The 11148-nt window shown below is 33.2% G+C and overlaps 1 non-coding gene across 1 annotated transcript; it reads right to left on the bottom strand.

Moving 5' to 3' along the window:
• Positions 1 to 205: 205 nt before the first annotated feature.
• Positions 206 to 278, bottom strand: Trnav-cac (transfer RNA valine (anticodon CAC)). The gene has a single exon. It is a non-coding gene; the product is annotated as a tRNA-Val (tRNA).
• Positions 279 to 11148: the final 10870 nt, after the last annotated feature.

Here is an 11148-nt window from a genome sequence, read left to right as displayed (position 1 = left end):
AATATTGTGTGTATGTACCAATAGGTAACAATTCTATCATTATGTACAACTATAATACACCAATAAAAATGTTGAAATAAAAGAATATTATACAAAAGGGAACATTGTAATATCCTTTTGGGTTCACCTTTTTAAAACTCAGCAAAATTTTCTGGAGATTCATCTAAGTTGTTGCATGAAGTAATGATTTTTATTTTTTATTTTTTGGTGGTGCTGGGGATTGAACCCAGGACCTTGTGCATGTGAGGCAAGCACTCTACCAATTGAGCTATATCCCCAGCTAAAATAATGATTTTTTAAAAATTGCTGAGGAATATTCCATCATATGAATATAACACAAAGTTTAAATCATGTATCATTTGAAGGGCATCTGGATTGTTTTCAGTTTTTAATCTATTTTGTATGCAACTGTTACATGTAAAGTTCTGTGTGAACCTAAGTCTTGATTTCTTTAGGATGGATGCCTAGGAGTGCAGTTGCTGGGTAGTAAGGTAAATTTAGTTTAAATTTAGATTTTTAAAAGCAACTACCAAGGTTTTGTAGAATAATTGTACCACTTTACATTTTCACTAGTAATGTAAAAATGATCCAGTTTTTTTACATTCTCACTTGCCTAAGGTGTGGTCCCTATTTTTTATTTTATACATTTTGATGGGCATGTAGTGAATTCTCATTGTGGTTTTAGTTTGCATTGTGTCAAGCTGAATTTTTTAAAATTGTGTTTGTCAGCCATAGAGTCTCTTTGGTGAAGTAGCTCTTCCAGTCTTTTTTCCATTTTCTAATTGGGTTGTTTTGAAAGTCCTTTATATTCTAAAGTAGTCTTTTGCTGGATATATAGTTTGTACATTTTCTCCCACATGGTACTTTTCCCTTTCATTCTCTTCCCCACATCTTTTACAGAACAGATGTTTTTAATTTTGATGAAGTCTCATTTTTCAACTTTTTTATGAACTGTATGTTTGATGTTAAGTTTAAGAATTCTTTGCCTTGCCCTAGATTGTAAGCATCTTACAACTTTTCTTACTAAGAGTTTTATAGTTATACTTTTTACAGTTAAGTCTATGATGCATTTGAGTCAATATTTTTTAGAAGACGTGAGGCTCAGATTTTATATATGTTTTTGTCCACGAATATCCTGTTGCTTCAGTACCCCTGGTTGTAATGGCTATCTTTCCTTCATTAATTGCTTTCAAACACTTATCAACAATCAGTTGAATATATTTGTGAGGATCTATTTCTGAGTTTTCTATTGTGTGTTATTGACTTATATGTATGTTCTTCTGACAATACCACATAGTCTTGATTACTGTAACTAGGTAATAATTCTTATAAGCCAGCAAATAAATTTATTCCACTTTATTCTCCTTTATTGAAATTGTTTTAGCAATTCTAGTTCCTTTGCTTTTCCATATAAATTTTAGTATAATATTGTCTATATTTGCCAAATACCTTGCTAGGATTTTGATAAGAGTTTTCTTAAATGTATATAACAACTAATAAGTTGACATCTTTACCCTGTTAGACCTTGTAATCCAGAAACATGTCTATTTATTTAGATATTCTTTGAGCAGTTTAGTAGCATTGAGTAGTTTTCTATATTCAAGTCTTATGTATGTTTAATGCTTATTTTTTATTGACTTTGAACAATATTGTTTTAAATTTCATTGTCTACATGTTTATTGCTACTGTATAGACATGTAAGTTTTTAAATTTATTTGTTCTAATCAGTTATACATGACAGCAGAATGCTCTTTGATTCATTGTACACAAATGGGGCACAAATTTTCACTTCTGTGGTCATGTAATTTTTTAAACAAATGTTTATCTTGTATCCTGTGATCTTCATGAACTCACTTATTAGTTTCAGGATTTTAAAAAAAAACAAAACTTTTTTAGTAGAGTCCTTTTGTAAATAGGGACATAGGGATAGTTTTATTTCTTTCTTTCCAATATGTATGCCTTTTACTTCTTTTTCTTGACTTAATACAATGGCAAGAATTTCCAATATTATGGTGAATAAGAGAACTCGGAATAGGCTAGCCTTCATTGCTCCTGATCTTGGGAAAGCATTCAAGTTTTGCATCAGTAGGTAAAATGTTTATTGTAAATGTTCTCTCTTTTTCTGGGTAAGTAGAGTTCTCTTCTAATATTTATTAGTTTTTGTTATAAATGAGTGTTGAATTTTTTGAATGCTATTTCTTCATCAATTGATAAAATGATTGTGATTTTTCTTCTTTATTTATATGGTGGTTTATACGGATTGGTTTTCAAATATTGAATCACCCTTGTGTTCCTAGTATGAGGTTTACTTGGCCATAATTTATCTATTTTCATATTTTGCTCTATTACATTTGTTAATATTATGTTAAAGGTGTTTTCATCTATATCCATGAGAGATACTGGTTTGTAGTTTTCTTTCTTTTTATTTTTTTACAGTTTTTGTCTGGTATTGCTGTCAGGGTAATATTAACTTCCTAGATGAATTGAGAATTGTTACCTTCCCTTGTAGTTTCTGGAAGGGATTGTGTAGAATTGGTATTAAATATCCTTTAAACATTGGATAAAATTTCCTGATGAAAATATCTGAGCCTGGATATTTCTTTTTTTAATGAATATTTGAAGTATGAATTAAACTTCCTTAATAATTATATTCAAATGTCCTATATCATATTGAGTATGTTGGGATAGTTTGTACTTTTAAAAGACTTTGTCCATTTCATCTAAGTTGCCAAATTTATGTGTAGAATTCTTTGTAATTTTTCCCTTAGCCAACCTTTTTGAAGTCTTCAGGTTCTCTAGTGATACTCTTGTTTCATTTCTAATATTGATAATTTGTGTCTCATCTCTTTTTTCTTTTTTAGTTTTGTCATTCATTTGTCAATTCTATCTTTTCAAGGAATTAGCTCTTTGGCTTATTTATTTTCTAATTTAATTGATTTTTGTTCTTACCTTTATAAACCCTTCTTACTGCTCACCCAAGGTCTTATTTTGCTTTTCATTTTCTAGGCCTTTGAGCTGGGAATTTCCTTTGCTGATTTGAGGCATTTACATTTCTTAATGTACATACTTAGTTTATAAATTTGGCTGTTAGCACTACTTTAATGGTGACCTACAAAATTCTGTTAGTTACATTTTCATTTTCACTCAGTTCAATGTATTTTTCAGTTCCCTTGAGACTTCCATTTTACTCTTAGATAACTTATAAATGTGCTGTTTTACCAAATATTTTAAAAATTTCCTTTTACCTTTACATTATTTCTTTCTAATTGAGTTTTATTGTGATTAGCACAATTTGTGTGCTTTCAATTCTTTTATATTTTTTGAAGTTTGTTTTATGGCTCAGTTTATGGTCTATCTTGGATCATGCTCATTAGAAAGTAATGTATGTCCTCCTTTTGCCGGGGGGAGGGGGAGGGGTGTAAGTACTCTCTAAATGTTGATTAAATACTATTGGTTGATGGTGTAATTAAGGTCTTCTGTATTCTGGCTAATCATCTATCTACTTCCTCTGTCAGTTGTTGAGAGGTGATGACATCCTCAACTAAAGTGGTGAATTTGTCTATTTCTCTATTTAGTTATGTCAATTTTTTGTTCCACATATTTTGTGGCTTTTATGTTTGCATACTTGAATTTAATATTTATATGACTTCTTGTTGAATTGATATATCTATCATTATAGAACATCCTACTTTCTCTTTGGTAATTTTCTTTTTTTGAATTTTACTTTATCTGATGTTAATTTTTTCACTAGTATTTTCCTTTAATTCATGTACAGAATGGTCCATCTTTTCCCATTCTTTCAATTTTAACCTGTCTATATAATTATATTTGAAGTAAATTTCTGTAGAAGTTTATAACATATAGTTGGGTTGTGCATTTTAATTAACTGAATCAATCAAGCTCTGCTTATTAATTGGTATATTTAAACCTTTTATATTTAATATAATTTATTAAAATGTTAGAATTTAAGTCTTCTATTTTAATTTTTGTTTTCTGTTCTTTTTATTTTGATTAGTCTCTTTTACTTGCCTTCATGTTATTTTGTGAACATGTTTTAGATTTTTTTTTTAAAAGAGAGAGAAAGAGAGGAGGAGAGAGAATTTTTTTAATATTCATTTTTCAGTTTTCAGTGGACACAACATCTTTATTTTTATGTGGTGCTGAGGATCGAACCCAGCGCCCCATACATGCCAGGCAAGTGCGTTACTGCTTGAGCCACATCCCCAGCCCCCAGGTTTTAGAATTTTATTTTGCTTTATCTATAGAGTTTTTAAATTATTTACCTTATCACATATTTCTTTTAGTATTTGTTCTAGGCTTAACGTTAAATATATATACATACTTATCAAAATCTTACTGGTGCTATCATTTTACCCGTTCAAGTACAGTACAAAAACTTTAATTCCCTTTATATTATTTACCTATTTTTGCTTATAATATATAATTACCCTAAGTATTTCTTTACAGAGAGTTAGAACCACATTAGAGAGTGTTATAATTTTTGTTTCTACCATCAAACATGGTTCAGAAATCAAGGAGAAAAGGAAAGTCTATTGTATTCATTTATATTTTTGTTTACCATTGTTAATTTCCTATTGTTCTTGTAATAAATTTCTACAAACTTACTGGAAAAAAACACAAATTTATTATAGCTCTTAAGGTCAGAAATCTGATATAAATTTCACTGGGCTGAAAACTGAGCTATTGACAGGACTGTATTTTTTCTGAAGGCTCTTGGGGCGAGTCTGATTCATTGTCTTTACTAGCTTTCTGAGGCCATTTGCTTGGCTTATGGCCCATTTCTTCATCTTCAAAGCCAGTAGAACAATGCCTTTACATTTCTTTCTCTGTTTCCAACTCTGCTTCTATTGTCACATCACTTTATATGACTTTGACTTACTGCTTTCTTCTTATAAATCTTATGATTACAGTAGGCATACCTGGATAATCCAGGATAATCTTCCCATCTCAAAATTTACAATCTAATCATGTTTGCATTGTCTTTGATGTCATGTTCGCTCATATTTATTGATTTGGAGGAGTACTATGGCGATATCTTTGGGGAGATCATTATTCCTTTGAACATTCTATGACCCCAATGATGGTTCATGTTCATCCCATATCCAAAGTACATTCATCTCATTCTAACATTCCTCAAAGTCTCAACCATCATCCATTCAAAGTTCAAATTGTCATCTAACTTCCTCCAGCTCAAAAGTTCCAAATCTCATAATCCAAATCATCTTAATTAGGTACCCATGAGACTCAAAGTATGATTTATTCTGGTACAAGATACCTCTCTATATATACCTGTGAAATTAGACAACAAGTTATCTCCTCTCAAAACACAAGGAAGACATATGTATATGAAACCAAATTTTTCTATTCAAAATGGGAAAAAACGAATGAAAAAGAATGTATCATCAGCCTTAAACAATCTTGAAATCTAGCAGGGCAAACTATTAGGTTTTGAGGCCTGGCAGCAATCTTCTGTGGCTCTTCGCTCCACTTTATGGGCCATTATTTTTTCTACACATTGATGTTACAGAGAACTCTTTTAGTTATCTTTTTTTATTTTTATTTTTTATAGTTGAAGATGCCTTTATTTTCTTTCTTTCTTTCTTTTCTTTTCTTTTCTTTCTTTCCTTCCTTCCTTCCTTCCTTCCTTCCTTCCTTCCTTCCTTCCTTCCTTCCTTCCTTCCTTTCTTTCTTTCTTTCTTTCTTTCTTTCTTTCTTTCTTTCTTTCTTTCGGATCGAACCCAGTGCCTCACACATGCTAGGTAAGTGTTCTGCTACTGAGCTGCAGCACCAGCCCTCTTTTAGTTATTCTTTAGAGTAGGTGTGCTGGCAAAAAAAGATTCTCAATTTTCCTTCTTCTGAGAATTTCTTTATTTGCCCTTTACTTGTAAAGGAAACTTGCACTGCAAATTTTCCAGCAAAAAGATGCACTTGATGGACTGAGGTTGTAGCTCAGGGGTAGAGTGCTTGCCTATCCTGTGTGAGCACTGGGTTTGAACCTCAGCATTACATTAAAAAAATAAATAAAATAAAGGTATTGTGTCCATCTACCAAAAAAAAAAAAAAAAAAAAAAAAAAAAAAAGAAAAGAAAAAAGATGCACTTGAAAATGTGCCATTTCCTTCTGGCCTCTGTGGTCTCTGATTAGAGGGTCACTGTTATTCTAATTGCTTTCCCATTTTCAGTAAGATCACATTTCTTATTCCTTTTAAGATTTTTTTCCTTTGTCTTCAGTTTTCAGAACCTTCACTATGATGTGGATTTCTTTGACTTTATACTGTTTGGAGTTCAATCCTGTGAATCAACCTTCTAGAATCTCTAGGTGTAGACTTTTTTGCCAAATTTGAGAAGTTTTTGGCCATAATTTCTTTAGGAACCTTTTTCATTCCTGCCTTCTATCTTTCTAGAACTCTGATATCATGAATGCTCATCATTTTAGTATGTAGTCTCACAGGTCCCTGCTGTTTTGTTCACTGTTTTTAGTACTTTGTTGTTCAGAATTTGTGATTTTTACTAACCTTTCTTCCAGTGCATTCATTCTTTCCTCTGTCCTCATCATTCTGCTATTAAACCTGTTCAAGGAGCACTTTTGTTTTTTTGTATTATAGTTTTCAGTTCAAAAATTTCCATAAAGCTCTGCTTTGTATTTCCATTTGGTTTGTCTTCTCTTTCTTTGTTCTACATTTTCTATGCTGGGATGCTGAGATTTTCATTTGTTTTAAGAATGTTTATAATTGTAATTGAAGCATTTTTATGATGGCTGCTTTAAAATCTTTTCCGGAAAATTCTTTTGTGTTGCTTTTGGTATCCTTGGATTGTTTCTTTTTATTCAGTTTGAGTTATTTCTAGTTGTTGGCATGATGAGTAATTTTCATCTTAAGCCTGTACATTTTGGTTTGAGAATCTGGGTTGTATTTAAAAATGTTTTAGCTGTTATCTGTTGACATTGGGCAGTGTTGCATTATTTCTAGGTGAGGTGAGGTAAATGTGAGGGTTCTCCATTTGGTCCTATTCGTACCCACCTGAGGGGGTTCCTTGCTTCTTCTGGGTGGGGTAGAATTCTGGTCCTGTGTGATTGCCACTGACATTGTAGCAGGAGTATGTTTCTTACTGCCTGGAGACAACAAAAGTCTTGGCTTTCTCCTCAATTTTCCTTGACCCCACTCTGAGAGGCAGAGCTTTTGCTGATGGTTGAAGTATTATAGGCCTGCAAGGGTTGAAGTCTAAGCCATTGCTTGGCTTTTTCTTCCATTATCTCCGTGGATATGTTTGGAGTACCTCACCATAATATCTCGAGGGCTGAAGTGTGAGCTCTCCACTTGGACTTTTCTATAGGGGTGAGAATAGGGCCACAGGGTAATTATTTTTTTTTTCTATTTGGCCATGATGATCATTTTCTAAAAGATTTTTATTTTGCTAGACTATCCTTCCCTGGTTCTTTGCCAGAGAGAGCAGGATTTTACTATGGGTTTTGTTGTCATTGATTTTGTTTTTGTTTTTAGTCTGTGCCTATTGGTATTTCTGGGTTGTCAGCTTCAAGTTTGAGAAACATAAAGAAAAAACAAACAAAAACTCAGGAAACTTAGTACTGGATTCTTCAGATCCCAAGGTCCCACCTAGTCTGCCTTCCTTGATGTGTATGTAATACCTGGACTTCTAGTGTAGGTGACAGGAGGAATACGGAAGAGTATGCCTACTGCCTCTTCCCAGAAGCCTTCTAAGTAATTCTGGAGGAGCACCGTCTAGTTTCTCAGGTTGTGCTGTCAAGTTGATGTCCTATTACTATGTTTAGTATTTCCTAGGTTGAATCATTTATGTAAATATTATATGGAACTAGTGTTATATGATATGATATCTTTAAAAGACTCTGAATCAGCCAGGGTAAATAGCACCTATTAAATTTGTATAGTCTTCTCATAAGGTAAGTGGTTCCTCTGCCTGAGTCCTAATAATATGTCCCATGGATTGGTCCCATTTCAGCTTTTGAATTCTCAAATCTTACAGGGACAATTCGGTGATAATCATGACATATTCTCCATCATTAATGGCTGCATATTGATTAGGCCTTTTGGAGAATCATCTTATACATTTTTGATGTTAGAAAACATTGAGGTGATCAGTAGTTTCATAGTATTCCACCAAAAGCTTTATCTTATTTTCAACAATAAGTAAACCTTATTTATGTTCTTAGCTTTTACAAGAATTTTTGAATTGAGATTATTCTATTCTTTAAAGATCAATTATTTTTGTAATTTTTGAAATGAAGTACTAGTATAAAAGTAGAAATATTAAATAAAAACCCCCTGGAGATTTATTTTTGTTTACTTAACTATTTACAGAGCCTGCTGTGGCTTGGAGAGGGATTTGTAAGTCCCAACCATTTGTCCATGACAGTTTTGAATAACCTCAACTTTATAAGTGCATGATAGAAATCATGAAATACTTTTAAAAAGTGCTTTTCCATATCTTTCTAAGAAAAATAAAAAGTAGTACACTTTTATTCTGACTCCAAAGCCAAGTTGGAGAATTTAGTTCTACAAATTCAAAATCTTTACAAGCCTGTTTTTTTTTTTTTTTTTTTTTTTGTAATTGCCTTCTTCGGTGTATTGCTCTCTGTGTGTGTTGGGATTTGGAGAAGGTTTCATCTCAAATTTGGGAGATTTGGAAGCTGAATTCAATTTAGTTCTTCATGACCTTCAAATACACCTATTGCCCCAGCAATCCTTTTGTGCTCCAGTTCTGTAGAAGGCTCTGGATCATTTATGAGCCTTTTCAATTGCTTTACTTGGAAGATTAGAGGCTCAGCATTTCATCATTTCTCTAGATTTTACCACCTTCTCAATTTCCTCAGCTGGGCCTGAAAGTCCCATAGTAGATCTCCTGCAACCTGGTAGTACAAAAGCTACTTAAGTATCTCTATTTTGTCTCTCTCATCTGGCAAGATTGAACTCTAATTTGTTGTTTTCCCCCAAAATGTTAGCATCTTCAATGCTGACCAATAAGTTTCCAGATAGATAGCCATGAGAATTATTTTTATTGTTCTTGCATTCAATCCCTGTCATTATATCCATCATATTTCCACCTATTGTTCCTGAGTCATAGTACATCCCACTTCTATGTGTTCTCATTCTAGTTTCAGCTCTGCTACCCTATTTTTCTGTAGCCACCACCCAGACATAATATATGTGCATACATCTCCCTGAAGATACCATTCTGTGGCCTCAGCTCCTGATTGCCTCCAGCCCTGGATGCCAGGTTTGTGTGCTGCATTCTCCTGCTAAGACTCTTGCTTTTCCTCTGAAACAAAGCAGGCTCTAAAGTGACTGGAAGATGAGTGAGTTTTCTATGCTTTTTGAGCATTCCTTATTCTCACTGCCCAGGTATCATCTTGCTTCCATAGGTGTTTCATCTGACACGGAATTTTAAATTTCATTGAAAATGGAGAAAAACTTACAAAGAAACTTAACCTAAGGATAGCCAACTCCTATCCATGAATGTGCCCTAAACCAAGCTTTCCCTTTTAAAATTTTTAGTGACATCTTGTGTGGTCCTTTGCTTATGTTCATCTCATAAATTGTTAGTTCACATTTTGAGTTTAGAATTTGAGATTTTAATTCTCATTGTTAATAGTCACAGTGCCATTTACTGGGGAGACTATAGAGCATGAGCCAAGGGAGCTCCAGTCCTAGAGTTGGACTTCCTGGGTCTAAGCCGGCTTCTGTCCTTTACTGACAGTGTGGACTTAGGCAAGTAAATTAATCTTCCTAAGACAATTTTATATTTACAAACTGGACTTATTAAATGGCCAGCCCCCACTGATTTATCAACATGCTTATGAAATTTATGTCTTAGAGCTTATTGAAAATTAAATAAAACAATGTATAGGAAGGAAAATCCTTAGTGTAGTTCCTGCCATATTGTAGCTTCCCAATGAATTTTATGATTTTTAAATTATATGTTCATATAAAATTCATATTTAGCATTCTAGGTGAGCTTAATACTATCAGTCAATCAGAACCATTAGGCTTGTTTGGTTTTACATCATCAAATAACTAAAAAGGTCTATGATGAACTGTCAACCACACACCTAAAAGACAGTTCTCTATAAACAATGAGGTTCATGGTTCAAGGTTACAAGTTGCCTATCGTGGTTCATTTCTAAAAGAAGAATAGATGTGGTTTTTATATCACCAGGGCAAGTAATAGAAAAGTAAATTCTGGGGCCCAACTCCTGATCTACGGAATCAGAAGCTCTGGGTTGAGGCCCAGCACCTGTAATTTAGGAAGTCCTGCAGGAGATTCTGATGCACATTCAAGTGTGAGAATCACTGTCGGATTAACCACTGTGTTTCCTTTCTCATGGCTCTTGTTCCTGTGTTCACTGTTCTTCCTTCTCTCATGCTCACTAGATGCCTGTTGCTGCTAGGCACCTAAGAGACTCAACATAGATCTAAAGGTTTGTGTTAGATCTATGGGAAAAATATTTTTTAAGGTCCTCCTTATAGGAAGAGAGATCTAAAGGGAGAAGTCAACAGCTGAACCAAGCATTCACATCTGTTGGGAATAGTCACTAGAATTGTCTTGATTATGTCATTTGATTATTTGCTTTTCTGTTCAATAGCAACACGGCCTTGGGACCTTTATTTTCCTTTCTTGGAAATAATCCTGTGGAAAGCAGGATTTGTTAGTGTCTATGACTGCCTTGTGGATTCTTATTTTAAGGAGCCTCTTAATTTAATCTTCGTATAATCCTTTTTCTCTGTTAGTGTTCCAATGCTTATTTCAACACATGAATAAATTTAGAGTGACTGCTTAAAAGCATTTTGGCTTCTTAAAAGCATTTTGGGTACAGCCTGGGCAGTTGTAAATATAATTTCATTTATTCTGAGCAGATAATTTCTGGATAAACAGTAATTCAGTTGCTAAAAGCTATCTTCATCATGTTTTCACATTTTTCTAAGCATGCAAAGTGAAGCATAAACATTATATAGAATTGAGAAAGAAAATATTGGATATTGTGTAAATCTAGTATATGAATTCTCAAGAAATAGCATGTTCTTTCTATTTACTTATATGAGAATACTAATATATTTGAATACCCAGGGAGAGAATTAGCTTGAGAGTAGATCGA

The sequence above is a fragment of the Urocitellus parryii genome, chromosome 12, assembly GCF_045843805.1.
Source record: "Urocitellus parryii isolate mUroPar1 chromosome 12, mUroPar1.hap1, whole genome shotgun sequence".
Taxonomy (NCBI): domain Eukaryota; kingdom Metazoa; phylum Chordata; class Mammalia; order Rodentia; family Sciuridae; genus Urocitellus; species Urocitellus parryii.
This window is presented reverse-complemented; position numbering and strand designations above follow the sequence as displayed.